Source organism: Marmota marmota, unplaced genomic scaffold, assembly GCF_001458135.2.
Source record: "Marmota marmota marmota unplaced genomic scaffold, marMar, whole genome shotgun sequence".
Lineage (NCBI taxonomy): Eukaryota > Metazoa > Chordata > Mammalia > Rodentia > Sciuridae > Marmota > Marmota marmota.
In genome coordinates this window covers 16,426,693-16,452,006 of record NW_025999913.1, presented here as the reverse complement: position 1 = coordinate 16,452,006, position 25,314 = coordinate 16,426,693, and the positions used below count along the sequence as shown (strand labels likewise).

At 46.0% G+C, this 25,314-nt stretch overlaps 1 long non-coding RNA gene across 8 annotated transcripts in view; it reads right to left on the bottom strand.

The window, feature by feature from the left end:
• The window catches only part of LOC107149427, a 290,671-nt gene that overhangs the window by 40,700 nt on the left and 224,657 nt on the right, over nt 1-25,314 (bottom strand). The window contains exon 7 of one of the 8 annotated variants that reach the window (XR_007346270.1): nt 6,286-16,366. The exons of 6 other annotated variants lie outside the window; for them this stretch is intronic. This is a non-coding gene — a long non-coding RNA (uncharacterized LOC107149427). Of the gene's footprint in view, nt 1-6,285; nt 16,367-22,698; nt 25,314 lie in introns of those variants that run through there. One more of the 8 variants, XR_007346268.1, reaches the window with a different exon arrangement.

The window sequence follows — 25,314 nt, the reverse complement described above, 5'->3', positions numbered from 1 at the left end:
CTTATTATAGCTTTTTTTTAAAAAAAAAAAAAAAAACCCTCTTAACACATTCACAAGTTCTTTCTTTACCAAGTAAATGTAACTTAGTTCAACAAAGACTTAAAAGGTGTCACTTATGGAAAGCTCTGGAACCCAACCTACTTGCTAAGGCTCCCTACAACAGGTGGCTTCCTTTTTACCTTTGGATTCATACTTCTTTCATGTGTTCAGAGATGCCTTTTTTTTAACCGTTTCATTAGGCTGACTTAATCTTGTGGTCATTAATTGAACATATTAATTTTCACCACTGTTACTCCACAAGCAAGGCTCGCCCCCGTCCTGCCCTTATCCTTTGAGGACTGGCCTTTGGTGTGTGATTGTTGATGTAAAGTGGAAGCAGCAGACTGGAAACGGCAAACTAAATCCAGATTCAGGTCAGTGCTGCGGCCGCTGTTCTCCCTCAGAGCCCGGCCTGCTTACTCCCTGAAGAGCCAAGGTTGGGGTAAGCTATCCGGAGGGATGGCAAAATCACAACCCGAAAAACATCTCGCACTACGGCCCGTGTCCAAAAGCTTCTCATCGCACATGTAGCCTACAGAATACACAAATACACCCAGAGCATTTCTCATTATAGGCACAGTGAGATATGTAATGGAAGGCGGACGAGTATTTATACACATAAAAAGAAACATAGGAAACCAGGCATCTTCTCCAGTGAAATCGGGGGGTGACTCTATTATTAAAAATGAGACCCTGGAATTTTGTTTTGGTCTGACTAACATTTGTATTTTATAAAAAATGCCTAAGGTTTTTTTTTTTTTTAAATTTAATGCAAGTGTATATTCAATCACACCAATCATCAAACATAAGTAATTAATGCAAAAAGTGTTGGGTGTGCTGAAAGACCCCAACCAGCATTTTTTAAAATTTATTTTCATTAGGTATATATGACAGCAGAATGCAATTTGGTTCATAGCACACACTTGCAGCACAACATTACATTTCTATGGTTACACACGATGCTCAGTCATATATGTACCTAGGGTAATGATGTCCATCTCATTCCGCCATCTTTCCTGCCCTCATGCTCCCTCCCCACCCCACCCTCCCCTTTGCCCCATCAAATCTCCTCCATTTTCCCATGGCCCCTCATTATGGATCAGCATCCACTTACCAGAGAGAACATCAGGCCCTTGGTGTTCTGGGATTGAAAAACGCCCGAGTTTCGCAGGAAAGGCGGTGGCCTATGGTGCTAACCTGCCCAGAGGCCTGGAGATCACACCCCCACGCTTCCCATGAGGCTGCCCCTGTTATTTCCACATGGAGATATTTCATGGAGATGATCACCAACAGGTCAACTCTCCAACCAAAGGGCCTCGGCGTTTTTACCTCCTATTAAATTAAAGAGATCTTAAAGGCATTTAGCTCAAGTTCCTCTTCTTTAAACATGTCTACCACAGAAGAATCTTGGGGATATCACTCCCCAAGTTTGAACTGGACCCCCAACTGGTTCATCTTTGGATACAGAATCACCGTTGTTCCATCTCAGAACTTTGAAGCCCGTGGATTCGGTACTCGCCAGCAGTTCCTGCAGTCATCCGGGGACGAGGGTCCCTCCCTCTGGCCCCCTTCCTGGTCTCTCCATCCTCCTGCATACCTGCTGCTCACTCTGATTGCCGGTGCAGACCCCACAGCTGGCCTGTGGACCCTCTGATGGCTAAATGAAGGGGGTCTCATACCACTTCACCTCAGTCTGTCAGGGTCACAGAACCCAATTTTCATAATGAGTCACTTCAGAAATGCATGTTTTTTTTTTTTTTTAAGTAATCAAGGAAAGAATCACTAGGTATTTCTGAGATAATTCTGCCGTTATTTAATAATCCACTCCGACAGCCAGCCTAGGCAAATCCTGAAGGTGATCGGGTTTGGAGCGGACTAGGCAGGTGGCACTCTGGAATCCTGTTCTAGTTCCTCTTTCTCTATCCCAAACACCTACAAAACAGCCATGCTTTGACCCCTTTGCCTCCAAGACCCTCACCCTGACGTCCACCCCTGTCCTGAACCCCTCACTGCAGCACATGCCTGGCTTGACACTTCCACCTCGAGCTAGACCACTGCTTCTTAAACTCCAGTGATCTACAAATCCACTCCTGCTCTGGTCTGGACATGGTGTGATCTCCGAGGCTTCCTGTGTTGGGGGCATGGTCCTTAGCATGGTGATGTTAAGAGGTGGTGGACCTTCAAGAAGTGAAGCTAGATGAGGGGAAGGCCACAAGACAGGACTCTTCCTGGTCACTGTCTGGCTTCCTGTCTCTGCATTCAACCTTCCTGCACAGGCTTCTGTCTTTGTGATGCACCTACTATGAGACCCTCACAAAGCAAGCATGACTTTAGACCTCTAGAATGGTGAATTAAATGAACATATTTTCCTGGGCTGGGGTTGTGGCTCAGTGGTAGAACCTTGCAGGCATGAGGCCCTGAGTTTGATCCTCAATACTACATATAATAAAAAAGTAAAATAAAGGTATTGTGTCCATCTACAACTAAAAAAAAAATTAAAAAACAACTTTTCTGTATAAAGAAGTCAGCCTCTGGCATTTTATTATAGCAACAGGAAATGAACTAATATACTCATATTCCTAGTATTGATTTAAATTATAGTCATCACTATCAGCGGAGGACCTCTATAGTCACCAAAATCCATAGATGCTCAGACCCTTGTTTGAAATGGCAAGGTATTTGCATATAACTTACATTCATTCTCCTGAATATTTTGTCATTTCCAAATTTCTTATAATACCTAATACAATATAATGCTACCTGAGTAGTTGTTACACTGTATAGTTTAAGGAAAAATGAATGACATGGGAAAAAGTCTGTACATTTTCAATACAGACTCCATTTTTTTCCCTGAATATTTTTAGCCTGCAGTTGAACATACAGATGTAAAATTTGTGGCTATGGAGAGTTGATTATATTTTATTACATTTTCAAAATATATACAGAAACACAACAAGGAATAAAATTCTTATGCTTATAACTCCCTTACAACTAGAAAATCAAAACAAATGTAATTTAAAAATTCAAGAAAAGCTCTACAAAAAACAAAATTCAACAATACTGACTGAATGCAACAGATGAGGCTTGGCCAGGACCGATTTGCCCCTTGTGGCATGATCTTGGCACCGACTAGGTCAAGTCCTTTGAGCTGATGGGCAGCAGGATGGCTGGATCCTCCTATCACTTTTTCTATTAGACCTCTATCAGAAAATGTTGTCAGCTGGCTAATGTTGGGGGGAGCCATCATTTACAAATCCACCATGAGCCAGAAACAAAGACCGGGACTGAGAGGCAGGCACACCGTAAACACAGGTGCTCGGGCCTCGGGGTTGACCTTGTTATAAAGTTGTCTTCAGATGATTCGGAAGGCGTTTCAACCAGTTTGTTATTGTTGTCAAAATGAAATCCCGACGTTGACCTGGTCTGGTAGACAAGTCCCTGTGTGCAGATGTGTGGCAGTGAGGACTAAGGAGCCCCAAAGACGACACTTCTTCCCCTTCTCGAAACCCAACCAGAGTGCCAAGGCAATGCGGTGCGCCAAGCCCTGTCTTACTGACATGGTTCGTGGGCTGCGAGGCCTGCGGCCAGCCTGCTGGACCCTTGAGAAGCAGCAGTGGGCAGTGAAGTCACCACTGGGGAGGGTTGGAGCGCGTGGCCACGTGGCACCTCCACACAGGCGCAGCAGATCTGAGGCATGGGGAGCCTGTGCCCAGCCGAGCCCACGTGTGATGGCCTGTCACCCTTCCGTGGCCAGGCCTGAGCCTCCTAGGGTCGCCTGCTGCGGAAGCCCGCCCCACCCATCCCACCACCTCACCTCCCACTTCCTGGCCTGCGGGGAGAGATTGGAAGGGGGCAGACCTGAATGGGAGTCGAGACTGGAGAATTGACCAACAGCAGTTACTATGTTTCCAACCTTAATTGGCATGATTTTGGACCAATAGCATTGATACTTCTTCCAAACCCTAATTAGCATAAGTTTGGGCCAACAGCCATGACCCAAGTGTTCTCGAAAGCCCTAGACTAAACCACTCCTACAGACACAACTTCCTGTTGAGGTGCCTTCTGCCTGGCAAGTGGGTTTTTGTTTCTGTTGGTCACTAAATCTTGACTCTTACACCTGGTTCATTCTGGTCTGTGTGTTTCATTCTTCAAGTTCACCAAAGAGCCCTGGAAGAAAAAGGAACTGAGGGTGAACTGCTAGGGTCCGTTGCGACATTGGGGGGGCCCGGCCTGTTGTTAGGAGCTGCAGCGCTTCTCGGCTGCAGAAGTGGAGAATCGAGTTTCATCTTAAAATTCTGGCTTTTACTACTAAGAATATTCTGCTCTTAAAAAGCAGCTCTTGGAAGAGACCAACGTCTAACTTTAGGATCACTGTATCGGAACCAGCTGGAGGGAAAGAGGGGAGAGGGAAACCAGGGAGGGGGTGGTAAGGCAAGGGGAGCCACCATGGAACTTTCTTTTATAGTGCCAGGCCTCTCCAGAAAAAGATGACTTCCCTGGTGTCGCTCAATAACAGGTGCTCCACGGGTCCACAGAGTTACGCCCAAAGAGCCCCAAAGCAGCAACCCCTGCTCAATCTTTTCTACCTGCCTTTGGAGAAAGCACAGATTCCATCCTACAGCAAGCAACCCCGCAATGACAAATTCTGTCAATGAATATTGCTGCTACGGCCCGACCCTCAAAGACAGAGAACTGCTTGAGCTGAAGGCAAAGCAGAGAGGTATCCGTCCCTAGGAGGATGCTCACAATCACACTCGCAATGTTCTAACCTCAGGCAGCAGGAAACAGCTACGCTCTCAACAAATGGAACTCACCAGCCTTTTCCCAGGGTCTCTCAGGTGAGACTTATTCTGGAGCCTACACCTTTCAGGAAAACGACACTGCAGGGAAATGATCACCATCAGCAGTAGTACTGGTGATGATCACAGCTCGCACGTGTAGTGCCCGGCACAGGGGATAAGAGAGCTACCGAGATTTTATTTTTTTAACCTCATTGACTATGAAACATGTAAAATTACTGGAGAAGATAGTGACATCTCTATGACATTTAAATATTTACAAAGAGCTATTCCTATAAACATTAAGACTGGAACCCTGGGAAAGTCCTTACCACGCTCTGACACAGAAGGGCTCAGTATGACATATAATCATCCATGTGCAACTGACTTGTAAAGAACTGACTGGGCCCGATGGCACATGCCTGTAAGCCCCCTGGCTCCGGAGGCTGAGGCAGGAGGATGGTGAGTTCAAAGCCAGCCTCAGCAATGGTGAGGCACTAAGCAACTCAGTGAGACCCTGTCTCTAAATAAAATATAAAATAGGGCTGGGGGTGTGGCTCAGTGGGTGGGTGCCCCTGAGTTCTATCCCCCACCCCCTGCCAGAAAAAAAAAAAAGAAGAATTGAGTAGATACAAAACTGTTTGTGACACAGGAGAGGTTGAAGGGTGTTCTTGTAAACTATGGCCACTAGTTTGCAAGGGCTGCTCTGTGAGAATCCCACAGACGGCAAATACGTGACAGTCGATAGTAACCCACGGACTCAGGGCTCCGGAGGTGGGACTTCTGAGAAGGTGTGGCAGGCAGGTTTGGTCTGAAAGTGCTACTGTCTTCTGATAGCTGTCCCCTAACTGCCGCTTTCCAGGACGGCCACGGGGCTGCACATACCCCTGATGTCCTTCTCAGGACGACAGTCAGACGGGAACAGGCTCACCCCTGAGGGCTCAGGGCAGCTGCCCCCTTTTCACTGGGGCCACAGCTCCAAATAGAGTCCCACTCTGGGGTTCTGGGGGGTGGGACTTCAACTCGGGCATCCTGGAGAGAAAGCGCTCAGGTCCCAACACACACCAGGAGGACAGAAGACATGCCCCCCGGCCCCGAAGCCCCCTCTGTGGCTCCCTCCAGGTCCCATTCCCTCCACGCCCGGGGATAACTGCTCTTCCGATTGCTATCCTGCACTTGGTGATTTTACCAACCACATTTGCACATTTTAAAAATCTTATAGAACCATTTAAAGCAATAAATTTCCTTCTAAGCAGAGCTTAGGCCACACCTCCTACATATTTTGATATATTGGCTACACATAATTTCATCATTTCAAAATGTACTCTGATTTCTCCTTTGATTTCTTCTTTGGCCTATGGGTTATAGGGAAGTGTGTGGTTTAATTTCCAGATGGGGGGTGTGTCTTGATGGCTTTGTGTTATTAACTTCTAACTTTGCCATTGTGAGAGAAAATCCTTTGTATGATCTCAATCTTTTTTAAATTATGGAGACTTGTTTAATGGCTCAGCATATGGTCTTACATTTGGAATTAAAATAATAAAGTTAATAACAGCATAATTTAGCACAGGTACAGCCACTGTGGCTAAGTTGATTCAAAATATTATAGGATTACTTAAGCAAATAATAGCAAACTCAAAGTTTTTGTTTGTTTTGTTTTGTTTTTTAGGTGAAAGTCTGATTACCACTCATGGGAAAATGGACAAATAATTTATTTTTAGGAACACAAGGATTCTTTTTCACTCAGAGTGGTAACAAAAAGATGCTCAATGTTACAGTCATACCCTTTCTTTGGAAGACAATCCTACACAATTTCCAAACCAAATATTAATCGCTTACTTTATTTCTAGCAATTAAGAGAGTAGTAAGAGAGATTTTAAAAAGAGTTTAGGACTTACCCTGTAGCAAATTGAACTGAACAGCTATCTGACATTTCCTTGAGAAATGTCCAGAAAAGGGGATTGTCTAGCCCCAAGGTTTATATTAGAAAGACAATATATAGTAGATATTCAAACCATTTTTTCAGAGATTCCCAAGTATACCCTAGGAGAAACAAGCATATAAAACTACATTTGTGTTTCTAAAAAGATGGTAACCTAAATATATATATATATAAAAAAAAAGTTCCAAATGAAAAAATACTCAGTTCTTACTGCCTTACTCACTTTAGGGAAACCATTTAGTTAAGCACATTTTCCTCCAAATCTATTTAAACCCTGAGATTCAGAAGTAAAACCTTATTTAGAGGACTTTCTAGTCAAGGATTTGACCTACATAAGTTATATAAATCAAAAGCCAGGCAGCATCCTCCAAGGCAGGGGCCAAAAGAGGTTTAAAATTGTTCAGCCTTGGGATAGATAAACATGAGCCAAAAGAAGTATAAATTTTCCTGAATACATTGTATCACACAGCTAAGCAGAGAAGACATTCAATGCCTAATTTTCAAACTTTTAAAGGGAATTTCCCGTGAGTACCCTGGAGCTGGGATGCCCTAATTCTGGCCTCATTCATGGCCACATTCATGTGCCAGCTGTGACCTTTTCAGATAAGACCCATGGATGCAACATCTGGGGGCTGCTGCCTTCTAACATGCTCTGAGTAACACCGTGTACACAGAGCTGTGGTCTGACCCAATTCCTGCTAGTGCAAACTTCCCACGGGCCAGCCCGTGTTAGGGAGAATTCTCCTTTGCAAAGACCCTTTTGGGCCACTCCCACTGAAATCCTGTCTTGGAGCCAGCAGACAGCCTTATGCACCAGGTCGCTAACTGTACATTTTTCAGGCATTACACCAGGTTTTTCTTATATAGTTCCCTATTAAAATGGTTTAGATTCCAACCCAAGCCTTGGGAAACAGAGCATATAGGATCTTGAGCCCTTCTGCAGTGGGACCAGAGTGTTGCGATGACATCGTATTATACTAGAAAGAAGCGAATCCTCACTCTAGGAACCAGGGGCAAAGCCTTTTGTTACCATGGATTGCAAAATATTCTTGGGACAATTTTGATTTTTATAAAATTACTTTGGGCCTTAGCCTGTGGGTACTTTCCTATCGTATCACCACCTTTATGGCTCATTCTTGTCAAAATGACAAAGGAGAATTGATTTCTTTTGGTGCGGTATCCTTACCAATGGAAACTGCTATGCACTGATTGATAAGTATTAGAGGAAGGAACTATCAATTCATTTGAAATAAACAAAGCAAAATCTCTACTTGTGACTAGCAATCCATAAAGACAGCACTTTTTCATCAGTAAATTTCTTTAAAATTCATGAAGAAGCCCAAGTCAACATTCCCTCAACTTATTAATAAATTACAGCTTTATTAAAGCAATTCCCACTGACACAGCCCACATTAAAGGTCACACTCTGCAGGGTCATCTTAATGATAAGTAAAAGAAAAGCAAAAGTCAAATGGAAAACATCACTTAGAGTGACATGGTGATAGAGTGGCAACTCAGAGGCTCTGCAGTCAGGAGGTCTAAATCCAAATTCCAGCTCAGCACTTGAAGACTTTATCAAAGCTGTCAAGAGGCTGTTTACTCATCTCCAAATCTGCAAAACGCCCCCCCTGGCCGAGTAATGGACTGCACTGGGTTCAAAGATGCATTTATCATATTTAAGAACACACTTCCAAGGCCTTCCCAGACTTTAACCAGGAGGACTTTCTAATCATGAGCCCACGGCACGGCTGCTAAGTGGAGCCACCAGAGCAGCCCTGTGGGGGGCACCCGGATGTGGACAGGAGGGACTGCTCTTCGGTTGCCTTTCTTGTAAATACTGACGGAGAAAGACAACGAGAGGACTGGAGATGAGGGAAAGGAAGGTCCCACTTTCAAGAAGACAAGAAAGAAAAACAAAAAGGGAGAGTCCCAACCCTCCAGGCCACCGCGGCTGTTGCTGTTGATCCTGGACCAGGTTCTTGGCAACACGTTCAAAGGACGGTTTGTGACGGCTCCAGAGAAGCAGGCAGCAGTCCTGGCAGGCGGCACGGGGTCAGCAGGGACAGGGCAGAGCCTCTCCTCCTCTGGAGGGCGAGCAGCCGGGCACACCAGGGAAATACAGTGGCCACCACATGTTTGGACGTGAGTGGGGAATGTGACAAGGGCTCTCATGACAACTTAAAGGACAAGATTTTAAAACGCAGGAGGACGCCAGTCCAGTGGCGAGAGGGCCAACCAGCCCTGCTGTCGGCCTCCAGTGGCGGGCGGTGTAGGGAAGGTCCCTAGGTGGGGCCTTGTCCTGGGTCCCTCTGTGTCACCTTTTTATTTTTTAACCAAGGACCTGGATGAAACCTGAGGAATATCTGTCTTATATTCATATGAACAAATAAAATCCAATATCTGTGTGGTGCTTTCTCCTCTCCCTTCTGTCCCCACTGTCTCTACATTCAGTGTCCCTGACCCTCACAGCTATTCCAAAGGGAGTCAGGACGTCCACGCTTCCATTTTGGAAAAGAGGAAACTGAGACTCAGGGCAGTTAAAGGACTCGTTTGGTGTAACAAAGCCAGAAAATAGCAGAGCTGGAATTTATCCTCAAGTCTCAAGTCTCAACTTTACATTTTTGACCAAAATCTGAGACAGGCAACAACTAGAGATACAAGATTCAAAAAAAAAAATCTTGACAAGCAGAAGGGAGAAGCAGGATCTGAGAATCGACTTGGAGCAGAGCACTGGGGTGGGGTCCCCGTTCACACGGAGGTCCTGAAACATACCGTCTGACTTACAGGATGGCAAGTTAGCTCATCCCACCAACCTGCATTTTGTAATTTAGAATAAAAAGGACTATAGTTCTCCCTTCTCTCTGTAGGTCACAACCCACTGGGTAAAGAGATTTATCCAGCAGATGTGATATTTAAGATCCTTTCAACCCTGGGGTTCAGTATTCAGTGTAAGGTATATGATGGCTAAATAAACATATTTTAAAGTGAATGCTAACAGCTCAATCATATGATCACTACGACACCACACAGGAAAATAGATCAGAGAGCCTAAATCCCAGAATTCCAAGTTTATGGAGTAGTTATTTAAAAAAAAAAAAAAAAGTTCACGATAGCCATGTATACACCACACACACAATCTTAGCAGAGACTCCCCAACCACAGGGGTCGCATCTGTACAAGGTATTCAACACTACTTGGGATACAATATGGAAAACCCAAGGGACATTCTGGACACCAGGAAGCAGAAATGGTGGCAACCATTCCCAGGCCTTCAACTCTGGGGCTAAAGACCTCTCTCGCTGCTCTTCACCCTCTCCGTGAAGTTCTGCCAAGCAGCATCTTTGGAGTCTGTGCAGAAGGAGATGCCTGGAGGTCGCTTGTGTCCAGAACTTGTGAATTTTCCTAAGGGACCTGTTCTCCCTTCTCATTTTGACCAAGTGCCACAGGGCATGGATTTCCAAAGGTAGGAGAAACTCCATCCAGCCAACCAAATGGAGGGGTAGGGCAGCCTACCAAAACGGCATCAGAAAATAGGCAAGATTCTCCAAATAGCGCAGGAAATCCATATTTAAGCATATGCTCCATTTCCTATGCCAATAGCTTCTAAACTTGTAAACCTGTGCCTGCCCTCTGGCACCCAAACAGAATACGCTCGCTCGCTTCTACTTTCGTACCAAAGTTCCTTCTAACTAATTCACAGCTACTAAACTTTTGCCTCCTAATATCCTCAGAACTTTGAAAACCACTTTACATGATACCATCTTCTGCTGTTCTCATCTTGAAATGTTTCCTCATCTTCTATTTCTGACTCTTCCCACGAATTTCCTTGTTCCCAGCTTCCTGTGATCAACACCCAGGGCGAAACTCATTAAGTAAACAGGCTGCCCCAGAGGGGGCGGAGGGAGGAACCCACTAAAACCCACACCACCAAACCCGCTGCTCCTGGTGTTTTTCCAGGAGGTGGAGGCTAACAGCTTACTCCGGAGCAGTTCAAATACCTCCTGCTGGGACCTCGGCAGCCTCTCCTGCCATATGCACCCTGGTCACCAGCCAGTGCCTCTGAATGCCAGCGAGAATCTGCAGATTAATGCCACTCCTCCTAGCCTCAGACCTGCCACGGCTTTACTCCTTTTAACGTTATAGGAACGCATTTCAGGCCCCCAGTTTACGGTCTGTGCTGATTTTCCTGATGGCTGCCTTACGCCCACCAAGAGGACAAAGCCTCCAGACAGCAACCCCAAGGGCAATGTAAGGAGAGTTTTCTGATTATGTCATCCAACAGGAAGCCTCACAGAGACTCTGGGATTAATGTGTTTTCCACTGGAGCTGGAGGCAGGCCGGAGGGAGTCACTGGAACAGGGAGAGGGAGGGAAAACTGTCGGTGGAGGTGGCCTCTGTCACAGGACAGTTACAGGGGCCACTCACAGGTACCCGCGTCCTCAGGCCTCCGAGCGAGCAGATTCTGTCTGCGGCAGCGAGCAAGCTGTCTGAGCGCACCCCACCCAGAGCAACTCTAAGCCATGGCAACATTCTTGCTCCAGATGGCATGGAAAATAATTTATAAATGACAAAAGTTCAAGGAGTGTGTGCCAGCTGTTCAGCCCCAGTTCTCTGGCCACCCACTTCATAGAACTGAGAGCTGTCAATCAACTCCCAGCTCTCGGAGGGCCTTCAAACGGCCCAGAACATGTGTACAATATGTTCTCAGAGAGAAGCTGGCCAAATAGGAAAGATTAGAAAATCAAGAGACATAAAAATAGAAAATAGAAATATACACTTGTTTTGTCCCAGATCGTGATCCCCAGCAGGGGTGAGGAACCAAGGACCTGGCATTTCTGAAGCCACACCATGAGACCTCCTCGTAGCCTCCCAGCTTCCTTTCCACGCAATGAGAAGTTTCTAGAAGCCCAGCGATGCCATTTCAGTGACGGGCCATCAGCATTTTGCTGTCTTCCTTCATTTGCTCCTCCACACCCTTATGTTCAGAAAGTATCCGGGCTCAGTTCACCGAGGGCCAACTGCCACTTGGGAACCTAGCACCCTCCCCACCATTTTACATTTCCGTTTTGAACACCTGAGCAAAACAAAACTTTAAAAGACCAACCTCCTGCGAAAAGAAAGACTTTCCTCCCCTTTCTTCAGGAAGAGTGACGCAGGGGCTATTTGAGTCCTGGGAAACCATTGGACACAGAGGTGAACAGAGATGATTGTACCAACTACACCCTCTAAGCTATTTAAAAATCTAACTGGCCGAGGCAGCAAACGCAGCCTAAGCAACTTGCCACTTTCAGAAGAGCCAATCTCAAGCACGGCAACCACAGTCGCTTAGGTTGTAATTTAGGCAGAGAGAACTTAGGCTCGCCAGTGTGGTGAAGTCCATCTGCAGGACTGACGCTGGCAGGCACTCTTGATTGACTACAGAAGCTTGCTAAGTCTCAGCCCAAGAGAGCTCTGGGGGTGGGGGATAGACTGTGAAGGATGATAAACAGGAGGCTGAGATTCTATCACTGGAGGCACCAACCCACCCACTCACTGCTGCTTTAGGCTTTTCCATAAATAGACCTCTTAAAGGAAGGCTCATGGGAGGACTCCGAGGTGATGTGGTTGTGACATGCATGGGGGTCTGCTTAAAAAAAAAAAAAGAGCTTCATAATAAAACTTATACATATAGCACGCCATTTTAAGTGAAGATATTTATAATTGCAAAAGACGTTGAAGAACAATCAGAGCCAGCCGAATCAAAATAACAAAACGGTTCACCAAATTCATTTTTAATCTCACAGGAGTGCTTGGTGGTGGCCTGTTCTTTTAATACCATGGAGCTCATTGTTCAGTTTGTACACTGTCTTTTATATAGTGTTCATCAGTAAATGAGAAACATAAGAGTTAGGAGAGAAAATGGATCAAAGACGGTATGCTTCCAGAGAAGCAATCCAGAGGAACACGGAAACCAATCATCTTCCTTACTTTTTAAAACACATATATTTTCTGTGTTTCCTAGCTGTTACTACTGATAACAAATCAGCAACGCAGAGTAGAGGTTTTCTTAACAAGTAAAGGCATTTGGACACCAACCCAGCGCTGGGTAGCAGATAGAGAGATCTGGCAAGCATTAAAATTATGCTGAAGATACTATGAGGATTAAATTTCATACCAAAGAAATTGTATTCACTGTGCAAAATATCTCCAGTTAAACAGATTATTCAAAACTTGGGACTGAATACATTCAATCAAGCTGTCAAAAAACAAGGCTCCATTGTCTCCTTTCTTTGCCTTGAGGAACTTGGACAGACAGCAACCAGACAGGGCTCAGCTCCCCGGCCCGCAAGGGTGAATTTCTAGAGGACAGTCTCCTGTCTGCAGAGTGAACTTTAAACAAGTCGTTCTGTAACTTAAGACTCTCTGTGTTCGATTTTATACTAAATTAGTCTGAGTTTGAGGCTGCTTCTCACCCAATTCATCCATCAAACGTACAACCCATCAAAACCAGCACCACCGTCAGTGTATTTAACAAAATGATAATTATTTAGAACACAGAGTTGGAAACAAGGTAAAATTACAGTGGTCTTCGCTGTTAGGTGTTCTATGGCGCATGACGTAAGCAGCAGCCCTCCCAGATTTCCCCAGCACACTCCGTACCCCAGATCCTGTTCCAGCTATGAGGTCTGGCGGGTGATACCGGATTCACAATGTTTTCACCCAAATAAACAGAGGATCAAAAGCAGACCATTAAAATGACCTAGAGCACTGCTGTCCCACAGGACTTTTTGCAGTGATAGAAGTGCTCCGTACCAGCCTCTCCACCCTGGCTGCCCAGCAACCATGTCACCAAACATCTCAACTGAGGCTACCGCAATCGAGGAACTGAAGGTTCAGTCTACTGTGATTCCGTTTCCTTAAGGACCATCATACTGGAAACCAGGGCTCTCAGAGTCTAAATTGGTAGGAATAAAAAGTGACCATTCAGGTTGGGAGTGGAACAGTAGTAGAGAGCTCTTGTCAGCTGCGCACAAGGCCATGGTGTGATCCCCAGGGCAAATAAAAAAAAATTTTTTTAAGGAAAAAAAAAATGACCATTGAACCCTGGCTCAAAATGATGTTAAGATCCTGAAAAAAAAAATTGAAACTAGAATTACGATCTATCTTTAGAACAAGGTAAAAGATCTAAAGGTCGGCATTTTGAAATTTTGCTCAATTGATTTTCCGTAAACTAGACCATTTTGCACACCATATTAGGATGTAAAAACAGGCAAGGAATTGTGTTAAAAATGGGAATCAGGCCACCCCATGAGTATTCAAGAAGGTAAAGTACAACTGAAAAAAATACTCATTTTTCTCTGTGGGTACTACTGGTCCTTGACTTTAAGAATGGAAAGCTGACAGCTCATGCCTCCGTCTAGCACTTCACAATCTGCATGCTCATACCTTGACAGACACAACAAGGAGCTGATCTTGTCAGGTGTAAACAGTGTTTTCACACTTCCTATAGAAGTGCGCCTTCGTTATTATTCAACATTTAATTAAGTCAAAACACCAGCAAAGATCTGGCTGTGAGTTTCAGCACCCGCTCTACGTGACCCAAGTGACAGAGACAGAGGTGGATCCCAACCCTGTAAATGGTATTCCAATCCGACACCTGGCATCGGCAGGAACGAACACAGTGCCAGGAAGCCCAAGATCAGTGGTCACCGGGACACATTGGTCAGACTCCACAACCCTCCTCTGCAGGCCAGTGGGGAAGCCACATCTCAGTCAGCCTCAGCTGGCTTTTCTGAAAAATGGGGATAACAGTACGACTCAACGCTCAGTCAGCCCGGGGGCAGAACGCCCTGCGTGCAGAAAGCAAACAGTAGGTGTACGCTCTACTAACCTCAGTAGCTTGATGAGATTATCTTTGTCCATTTCAAATTACAAGATCTCTGATGCAACCCCCACCCAATTTCAACTCATTCTTGGCTCTGAATGAACAGGGAAAATCTTATTATCCAGTTTTTGTTTTTTTTTTTTTTTAACCACACAGGACAGGTGAGGCTCAGATGCATCCTGTCCAGATACTCAGGATGATGTCATCTTCAATAGAGAGAAGGAAACAGCCACTTTACCCCAGCAGTCTTCCAATTCTTATAAACACGCTCAGATGTTACCAGACACTCGTTTTCTTCTGCAAGAGAGATTAATGAGGCAAGAAGTGCCCATGAAGTCAAGATTCTAAAACATGATAAGCTAAGGGGACTTCAGAGGCCACGTAGTCTATTCCCTTGGTTTTGTTTCTTGGAACCTGGGCTCTAGAGGGTGAAAAATGGACGTTAGTAGTTACTTAGAGGTCAGTAGTTGTGTGATCCTCCTATCGGTTTACTGGAGCCTTTTTAAGTGACGATAGCAACAATTACAGCGAATTATAATGTGTATGTCAAAATGCATATCGAGCATTGACCGTTATTATTAAGGGCATACGGGTTTTACTTAAGACATAAATGGCCCAAGTCAATGGTTTGAATAAACACAATGGTTTTAAAAACATTGTTTTTTAAAAAAAGCACAAAAGATAAATGTATTAGTCTGTTGGATATTAAAGACAAGTTCAATGCTTAGAATTTTATTGCTTTAGTTTCTCAGCAACTTATGTAGAAATTGCACTCATATCCTTCTCCTTTTCAGTAAGAACCTAAAACTACATTTGCACTTGCCCTAAAGGGGGTGGGGGGTGGTCCCAGTGTTCACTCTGGAATCAAGACGGACAACTAAGTGCCATTTGTACAGGGCAGCCTGGACTCCCTCGACCTCCCAGCCTGTCCCGCAGTGGCCGGACGGCACGGAGCATTTCTCAGCAGCACAGCAATATGCACGCCATGGTGGACCAGCAATGAGGGCAATGGCCGGAGAGTCTGGAGGTGGGCGGGAGGAGAGGTCACGGAGACATGGAGGCGATTTGGGTCTACATGGTGGGCTGGCTCGATGTGTAGTTTCACTGTTTTAACACACTGGTCTTGAATGGGAGAGAATGGAAGAGTAACCAAGTGCTTGTTCTGTCTACTAAATGGTAGAAAGAATGGCTTAGGGGGTGCAGGTCTCCTTGGGGTTACAGGGACACAACAAGTGACCAGGAGAAACAGGTGAGGGACCCCAGTGGCCAGGAGGAGACGGAATCTGTGCTCACTCAAAGCAGAATAAAGAGGCCTGAATCAGGGGTGTAAATGCAGATCGAGGTCCTGCTGTAGGCTGAAGCAGGAGCAGGTTCTGGGAGCCCAGGTGACGGACACCAAGGTCAAGAACAGGGCGCCATAAAAAATCATCCCAGGAAAACCTACCAGATCCAACCAAAGGAAAATTTAACTCCGTGGCATTGCTAGATCTGTCCCCGAAGTCGTGACTCCTGGGTGTGCAACCAAAGCCTATCGAGGCAGCTTCTCCTCTCCCACGAGGCCGCCTAGTTGATGCTGGGCAGAGTCTTCTCCAGCTGTTTCCTGGTGCAGCTGCTGGGGATTCTGAATGGCTTAAGGGCCGGCGCCTCTGTGTGAAGGCTGAGTGTCCACTCAGAGGCCTGGAAAGGTCTGTCGTGCTCTCAGTCATCCTGGGGCACGGGCCTTGCTTTTGTAGAGCTTATGTCCTAGGACACAAGTAGGACAGGACACGTAAGAAATTGGCCAAAGAAGTGAAAGGTAATGTCAAAGAGATTAAAGAGGCGAAAACACAAAAGTGACGTGCTGACAGTGACAGGCAGGGCCGGGCAGGGCCGGGCAGGGCCGGGCAGGACCAGGCAGAGCCAGGCAGGGCCAGGTGACTTTGGACAGCATGACCAGGGAAGGGAAACCTGGGCTGAGAAGAACAAGGTGCTCTGGACACCCACAGCAAAAAGGAGCCTCTGGTGTTTCTTTAGAGCAAAACAAATGTTGTTCGAAGAAATCCAAGGGGAGTGGAATGAGCTGAGCCTCTGCTTTGTGCCAGGGACCATGCCCACCACCTGGCACTCATTAGGCCCCTGGTCCTCAGCACGGGTCTTAGGCTCCCTGTGACTGCTCACACTTGGACAGATGAGAAGAAAGCCAGGTGCACGCAGGTGAAGCCAGCTGCCCAAGGTGGAGACAGAACGGTCACCTCCAAGTCTGTCCAGGGAGGGGTTGACAAGCAGCCTGGAAGGAGGTTTGGTGAAGGCAGCAGCAGCCTGCGTGGGGGTGTCGGTGACCAGAACCCCAGGAAGACAGAGTCAGGTGCTGAGGAAAGGCCTCAGAGCCGGGGGGCAGGCAGGACTCGCAGGTGAGACAGCGGCTTCACCCTGAGCCTTGGGAGAGGGCTGCGGACGCTCAGAGGAACACGGGGCTCAGAGGCTTTGGACAAAGACCGTGGAGTGCCTTCGATATGTCAGCTGACTAGGGCAGGGTGGCTCGGAACAGCTGGACACTGACATCCTGACAGGTGGGTGGAAATATGAGCTTCAGAGGAAAGGGGAGGAATTACCCGGACCCGGGCAGCTCAGAGCGTCTCTGGGCCGTCCCACAAAGAGTGTGGCATCCACGTTGGCTCCAAGAGCCCGTCCATCTCTCTCTAACCTCAAGCCACATGGAGCCACCCCCCAACGTGACTCACCCCAGAAACACACAGAAATACACACACACACACACACACACACACACACACACCCATGGTGAATTTAATTTTAAGTAATGGCCCTATTACACAGAGTCCAAAAAGACATGCAGAATGACATTTTGTTTGGATTCAAACGCATAGTGTTAAAATGCTGTGAAGTCATGTGGGCTTTGATTTTTTTAATGTTATTCAATTGATGTCATTAAGAGAGCAGAATTAGTCTTGTAATCATTCCCTTATGAGTTTGGCTGTCTGTCTTTAAAAAAAAGAAAGAGCACTCATTTCTGTCCCAAGCCATCTTATTTAGGGGGAAATTAGTTGAGATAAAGACCTCAAAAATCACGTCTCAACGTTCACATGGGAAGAGAGAGAAAATGCACGTCAATAATGACTGCTGTCCCTCACCAAGCCGACCTCTCATCCTGAGCTCGGAATCTGGTGGCCACACCAGAGAGGGCCAATCCCTCCCCCCCTGCTTGGGCCTTCGCCTGGCCTACCACCCCAGCACTCTGCTAGCATGCAAACGTGCGACTGCTGTTTTGTGCAAATAACACCGCGAATTTCTGAAATCAGTATCCACCACAGCCACAACACAGGGACACAGTTGTGAAAAAGACCCAAACGCAAAAGAAACCAAGAAGACGCTCAAGACATCATTTTCCTCTTTCTATCTTGTGACTTTAGCCGTTGAATCCTCTTTGTGAGCTGCGAAGGAGTCCAGTTTTCCTAATAAGCCGACCTTCCTTTAACTCCACAAGGGAAACCCGCGGAAAGCCAGCCTGTCAGGGGACCGTGGTGTTGTGGACACTGCTTGTTGGCAAAGGAAGTGGACCAGGAATCACACAACCTGGCTCACGGTGAACCTCTCCCCTTTCTAACTCTGTGACCCTGAGGGCTCATCTTACCTCACCCAGAAGGACTCTCTTATTTATAGTATGTTGTGGAACCTGATATTACCTTTAAGTATTTATCTGGTGTTTTGTACCAGAATCAATCCGTGAGCGAGGAGTATTACTACATTCGCACCTATTCAGTCCTGTTAAGTTCTATAATGACTTTAGAGCCATTTTATGAATGTCTGTATCATCTTCATCTTTTATGGGTTCCCAGGGCTGAAAAGAACACCTATGTGTTCGTCAGCTTTCTGTTGCTATCAATGAAATACCTGAGAAAATCAATTTATAAAGACAAAATGTTGACTTTGGCTTAGAGTTTGGTTCCAGCCCAGGATTCCTTGGCCCCCCCTGCTTTGGGACATGACAGGGCAGGAGAAGGTGGCAGAAGAAAGCCACTGACCTCGTGGCCCAGAAGCAAAAGACCATGTGGAAGGACCCGGAGCCCCATGACGTCCTTCAAGTGTATCAACGCAATGACCAAAGACCTCCCGCCAGCCTCGCCACGCCTAGAACACGCAGCCTTAGGGACGCTGACCACCCACACGCCCGCAGTGTTCTCTCCCCATGGGGAATAATCTGTGCTTTAATAAGGTACATAGAAGATGATGAGCTAAATGGAGAGCGGTGAAGCTACTGTTTTAAAAAGTGACTTTTAATTTACAGATGAGTATCACCCGTGTGAAAATTCAATTTTAGTTTGAAGAACCTAACATGTGTATTTATTTCAAAATTCATATGGAAAAGCCAAGGGCAGACACCTAAGTCCACCATGAAAAAGAAGAAAAATAAGCAGGACCTACTGTACCAGATGTTGCATTAGAATAACAAGCTTTATTAACAAGACAGCTGAACTCCAGTTAAAAAAAAAAAAGATCAGAGGGTCAAAGTGTCCCCCCATGAACTTGAAGAAAAAAATCACCCTAGGAGAAAACAAAACTAGGTTCCCGCCAACCACCCGAAACACAGGAACTTAATGCAATGGGTGAAAGACCTAAATGTAAAAAATACGATGATAAAGTCTACATAAAAAAGGCAATTTTTATAAAAGATAGAGAAAAATTTATTTTGCAAAGCTCCCAAAGTAAAATATTAATGAAATGAATTACATCCAAATTTAAGAGTTCTGTTTAATAATAATAATAATAATAATAATAATAATAATAATAATATAATGGACAAAGTTAATAGAAAAATGACGGGAGTGGGTGAGTCTGTGGTTGAAGTACAAAAGCTTCCAGTGGAAAATTGTACAGTGAATTTAAGGAAAATTTGCATAAGGAAAAAAAATCCATAAAATAAGCATATGAAGAGATAATAAAATTCATCAATAATCCGATGAGAGGAAAATAAACCAAAAAGATGTTTTACAAGCAGTTGACAAAAGTGGGAACACCAGAAACCTTACAATGCTGAGTACTGGTGGGAAGGTGGGTATCTACCCCCCATGCTGCTGCTGGGGCCTGGCTAAATCATCAGCGAAGCCTCGAGGAAGTTACTTGCATACAGCATCTGAGCTGCGTCCACATGCACCACGGCCCAGTGAATCGACTATTAGTCCAGATCCCAAATTAAATCCCCCCCTGGTGCTTTCTAGTCAGGGATGTGTGCGGGTGAGACAGAGACAATGCTGATGCCCAGCCCTGGGGGAAGCATGGTAGTAAAACGTGACTCGGGCACACTGTAACATCCTGGAGCGTGTGGATCCCATGAACTTGATGTACCCACAGCAATTCTGTGCACTTGGAAACACGGCAGAGGGGAGGAAATACTAAGAAAGAAAATGGGATATACAACTCATATAAATTAAAACGCCATCACTGTGAATTTAAAGTAGGGTGCTGTGTACATTTCAGAACATGCCCACGGACCAGGGCAAGCACTTTGAATGGTCGGCTCTTGAATAAATAGAAAGACGGGGAGTGTGTGCCTGCCAGTCCGCACGGGTGCCCACATGTGCAACCAGCAGGCCCCTGTGAAAGCTGGCACGGATGTATGTGTGTACATATGCATCAAATAAAAGCCTCCCGACGTACCACACTGTCATTTACATGGAAGGTACTCTTTTGATACTTACCCTTTCTTTCTTTCTTTTGGTACTGGGGATTGAACCCAGCAGAGCATGACCACTGGGCCACGCTCCCAGCTCTTTATTTTTTGAGACAGGGTCAAGTTGCTTAGGTCCTCACTAAGTTGCTGAGGCTGACTTTCAACCTCTCCTCCTGCCTCAGCCTCCTGAGCCACTGGGATGACAGGCGTGGGCCACCCCATCCAGCTACTATTTCTTATTTTTGACGCTGATCTCTGGCCTCTAAATCGACTTCATGACCTGCCAACGGGTCACAACTTTCCACTTTAAAGCCCTGATGCAGACAATCATCGGGGGTGCTGGCGAGGTGCTGGAGAGATCCTGGCCAGTCACGGGAGCGCCCCACACTCCCCGGAGCCTGGAATCCTCAAGGACACTGCAAGCACCAGCAGCAGAGCTGAGAGGAGCCTTTCTCAGGCAGCCTTCTCCAGGGATTCCTGTCCCTGGAGTTGCAGGGGGCTGGGACTGCTCCGTCACGTGACGCTGACCTAACAGGCACTTCCGGAGGGTGAACTTTTCACCCCTACTTCAGCCCTGCCTTGTGGGACTGAGGCCAAAACTAGGGCAGGAAACAATAGGCCAGTTGCTAAGGCACAAAGGGATATTTTAAAACATAGAGGGACACTTTAAAGCATTCCTTAAACACACTAAAATGAGACATAGAACCATGAAAATAGGATCCTTCTCTTAGAATTGGAAAGTTTGCCAATAGGGTTGCAGTACTAAGATCCTAAATAATCAAGTGGAAAAGCCCAGGACAGGAGTGGATCACACAGGCGCAGAGAGAGCAGGAAGCTGTCCGAGGAGGGGGAGACGCCAGGCAGGAGATCAGAAGAGTCCACAGGCTGCTCCCAGCCCTCGGTTCCATAAACAGAAATTAAAAGGACACAAGAATGTCTCCCCCAAAGCAAGTGACTGTCAGCTTCTGGGGACAGCTCCAGGTCCTCCTTCTAGGAGAAGGTCTGCCCAGAAACACATTTGGGGGACCAGTACTGCAAACATCCATTTTTAAGTGGTCTGATGGACGTGGAGACTGCTGAGCTCAACAGGGCTGGACACTCCTGGGGGAAATGAGGCTTGGGACGAGCTGGTACTGGACATGGGTTCTCTCTCCACAGCTGTGCCCATGTGCAGAGGTGAGGAGCACGAGGCCCCGGTTGTCACCCCGTCTACAGCCACCATCAGCAGAGGAGAGGAAGTGGCATGCTAAGCCCCATCCCAGCTGCCTGGAGGGCTACCATTGTGGAGGGATCCCCGAGAGCCAACCATCAGAGCTTGGGTGTGAAGGGGATCCACAGAGGATTAAGTGAGGTGCTATTTAGAACAAAACAATACAAAAGGCTATAAATAACTATCTTCCATAGAATCCCCAAAGTGACCTGAAGAAAAAAGATAATCCACATATGGAAAAGACTGGCTCTGGGTCAGTAAGGTAGGAAAAGGTAGAGAAGTAAATACCTGGCTGTGCAGGAAAGATGGGAAGGGAGTGAAGCCAGCCACAGGAAGGAGGGCAGGCGCAGAGGAGCCGGGCTGGGGGTTTAATTCATTTGCCAGTTTCTGGTCCTTAAGTGACAGGTGATCCCACAGTACACATACCACGTGGGAGACACTGACCAGCCACTGTCACTTGTGGTGAAAACCTAGTGCAAGAACAGTGACTCTAAAGGCCACCACTGTTGCAAAGTCTCTTTACCTGCACATCGGCTCACCCCACAGCTCTGGGCGGGGAGGGGGTGTGGGAAGGACTGTCCCTTTCCTCCCCATGAAGAAACAGACATCAGGATTAAGGGGCAGAACCGAGACTGGAAACTAAAGCCTGGGCTTCCTGACTTCAAATTGTCTTTTCAGGAAGCTTACTTATTCCAGAAGTATACCTAAGTGAAAACAGATGAAGCCAAAAAAAAAAAAAAAAAAAAGGAAAAAATCCCTCCATTTAAAAACACACTAGAAGGCTGGGGGTGTAGCCCAGTGTCCACGGAGCGCATGCCGAGCGCAGGAGAGTCCCTGGTTCTGCACTGAAAAACAGAAATGAACTAATTAATTAAGAACAAACACAAAAATGCTCAGCTCTGGAAAAGTACCCATGTCAGAGTCATGGTTTTGAGGTTGTCCTGTGGTTATTAAGGACAGTATCTTTGGGAAGTTGGATGAAGGTACGTGAAAACCGTGTGCGACCTGACTCATGACCTAATATTAGTTTATAAGAACAACGGGAATGGACTTTTTGGAAGGTTGTATAGTAATTTCTCTTTGGAAACCTGTAGGTGTGCCTGTATGTGTGTTTTGAAGGCTAGTTCTCAACTGTCTGCAGAGACCTAAGGTGATAAACAATGCTGGACCCCTTCCATTCCTTCAATTTAATAAGCTTCTCTCAGGTGTGTCTTACCGCATGCTCTGTCTTCTTCACATTTGTTCTTTGCCCACCACCTTTTGCATACAGATACCAAGCAGGTACAGCTACAGTCACGTCCAGGTTGAACCCAAGAGTCAAATGCTTTCATAAGGACAATTTGATCACAAAATGTATACATTTATCCTACGAATTCTTAAGCTACTTTTTTTTCAATAAATGGGACAATTTTGAAACACCATTTATTGAATTCCTTCTTGTCAATAAATTTACTATCACAACATTATGAAACAAAAAAATACCAATTTTACATAGAAGGAAAAATAGACTATGAAAGACTAATTTGCCAAAGTCACACAGCTATTAAGAGGCAAAATGAGGATCGAAACTCAGATCTCTAAAGATAATACACCTCCCATGTACCTCTGCTCTGCTACACATTCACTCCTGTTCAAGAAACATCGATTGTATCCGCTACCCACCAAGTCTTAAAGGCAAAATGTCCATTCAAAGCACGTTCACACATTTTTTTTTTTTTAAAAATTCTTAATATTCATTCCTGGCTCCTATTTAAAGAAAAAGTTGGTTCCTAAAGCTGAAGAAAAATCCTAGAAGAACGAAAGAAATGCAAGTGTATTCCAAGCAACGTGTGCACGCTCAAGTGGGAAACCGGAGAGGGGCTGCTGCCAAGTTCCTTCTGGCCCCATTTGATACTATCTCACTGATCTGAGTCCAACTTACATTTGTTTCTCTCCATCTTTCCCTCCCCCCACTTCCTCTGTATTCCAGAAGCATATAAAAAGCATAGCAAAGAAGCTGGGTAGAGTTTCCAAGAGCACTCTGAAACACTGTCCACTACGGGAGTGGCCTCTGGTCCCTGCGGAGCTGCGTTCCAATCAGGAAGACTCTAAGCACCTGAAGCAGATCCTCACGGGGCCCCGCGTGACAAGAAACAAGATCATCTAAATATTGGTTGTACAAACAAATATATTTGGGGGAGAAACAGTTAAGAGAACTAATTAAACTTGCCTTTTCATCTGTACTGATGCATGGGACTTGTAATTTCGTGTGATTCGACCTTCAAGCTGGATATACTTTTTAATTCAAACTTATAGGTTAAGTCTGTAATTACATTTAATTCTACTTCCAGCCTTTGTTCCCCAGCACTGATTCCTATCTGTTCAACTCTGGTGCCAATGAACCTCAGATTTCTTATGCTTAAAATTAAGCACCATCAGAGCTAAGCATTGTTTTTGAAGGTCAGCAGACTTCATCACGCTGACCTTGACTTCCCTCCACATTTGGGGGCCACTCTACATAACTGGTTATTTTATTAAAGGAACACCTAGTTTGCACTCAGTCTTGCTTTTCAAAGGGTCAGTGAAAAGCTGGGTGCTCGGTTTGTATTTTTGTAAGTCACCCTACCACGTTCCCCATCCGGTGAGATTCAGTGGCACCCCCAGTTCTTTCCTTCCAAACTTCCTGATGAATTAGAGATAGTCCTATATCAGCAAAATGGGAAGGAAAACACAACTTTCTAGAAAAGCAGATACACGGGCTACAAAGCCTGTCTGTTGTCCTTACCAGCCAGGCATGGCTTGGTGAACCCCACCCAACAGTGTCCTTCTCCTGCCCCAAGCTCAGGCGGTCATGCTATGAAGTTCAGTCCATCACCTCAGAGAAGAAAGCAGAAATAAGATGCGACCGAAATAGCTGCGTCAGGCTGTGCTGACCCGGGAGAAACCACGGGAAATATTTTAGTGCCCTCTCTAACAGGTTCACACTCTGATGCAATAAAGTCAGCAGACTATTAGAATTCAGCGTGATGTGCAATGTCACGAGACAAGCACAGGTTGCCAGGGAGTGTGTAGAGGGGATTTTAACACAGCCTGAAAGAGGAGTGCGGGCACTGACGAGTGTTCCCCAGAGCAAGAGCACCAAGGGTCTAGGAAAGTGGACAGTCTGCATCCAGGGAGGTCCTAAAAATGACTGACAACCACGAGAGTTGGGGGATGTGCAGAAGTGGGAGCCCTTGTTGTGGCTGTGGGAAGGTAAAAGGGTACCTACTGCCACGTCGGAAAGCAGTCTGGCAGTTCCTCAAAGGATCCAGCATAGAATTTCCCCAGGACGCAAAGTTCCACACTAAGGCTACATCCAGGAGAAGCCTAACACACGTCCACACAAAAGCCGTACATGAGTGTGCACAGTAGCATGTTCCAGTTAGCCACCAAGGGGAAAGAACTCAGTGTGTTCGACCGATGGGTGGACAAACCAGATGTGGCACATTCCGAAATATCTTTTGCTGTGAATGAAGTTGCGACGTCTAGGAATACCACAACCCCCGGGACTTGGTGCTCTCTGAAGGAAGCCAGATGCCAAGGGCCCCAGGGTCTATGATTCCACGTGGCTGAAATCTGCAGAGCAGGCACATTCTCAAGTGCAGAAGGCAGACTGGGAGTTGTGGGGGGCAGGGATGGGGTGTGAGTACTAAAGGCGCGGGCTTCTCTCTGGAGGAAGACCATGCTCTGGAATTCGATCGTGGTGACGGCCATGCCATCCTGTGAATGTGCCGAAGAGCACCGAAGAGCCAACTTTAAGATGCCACATCGCAAGGCCTAAGAATTATCTCTCGATTC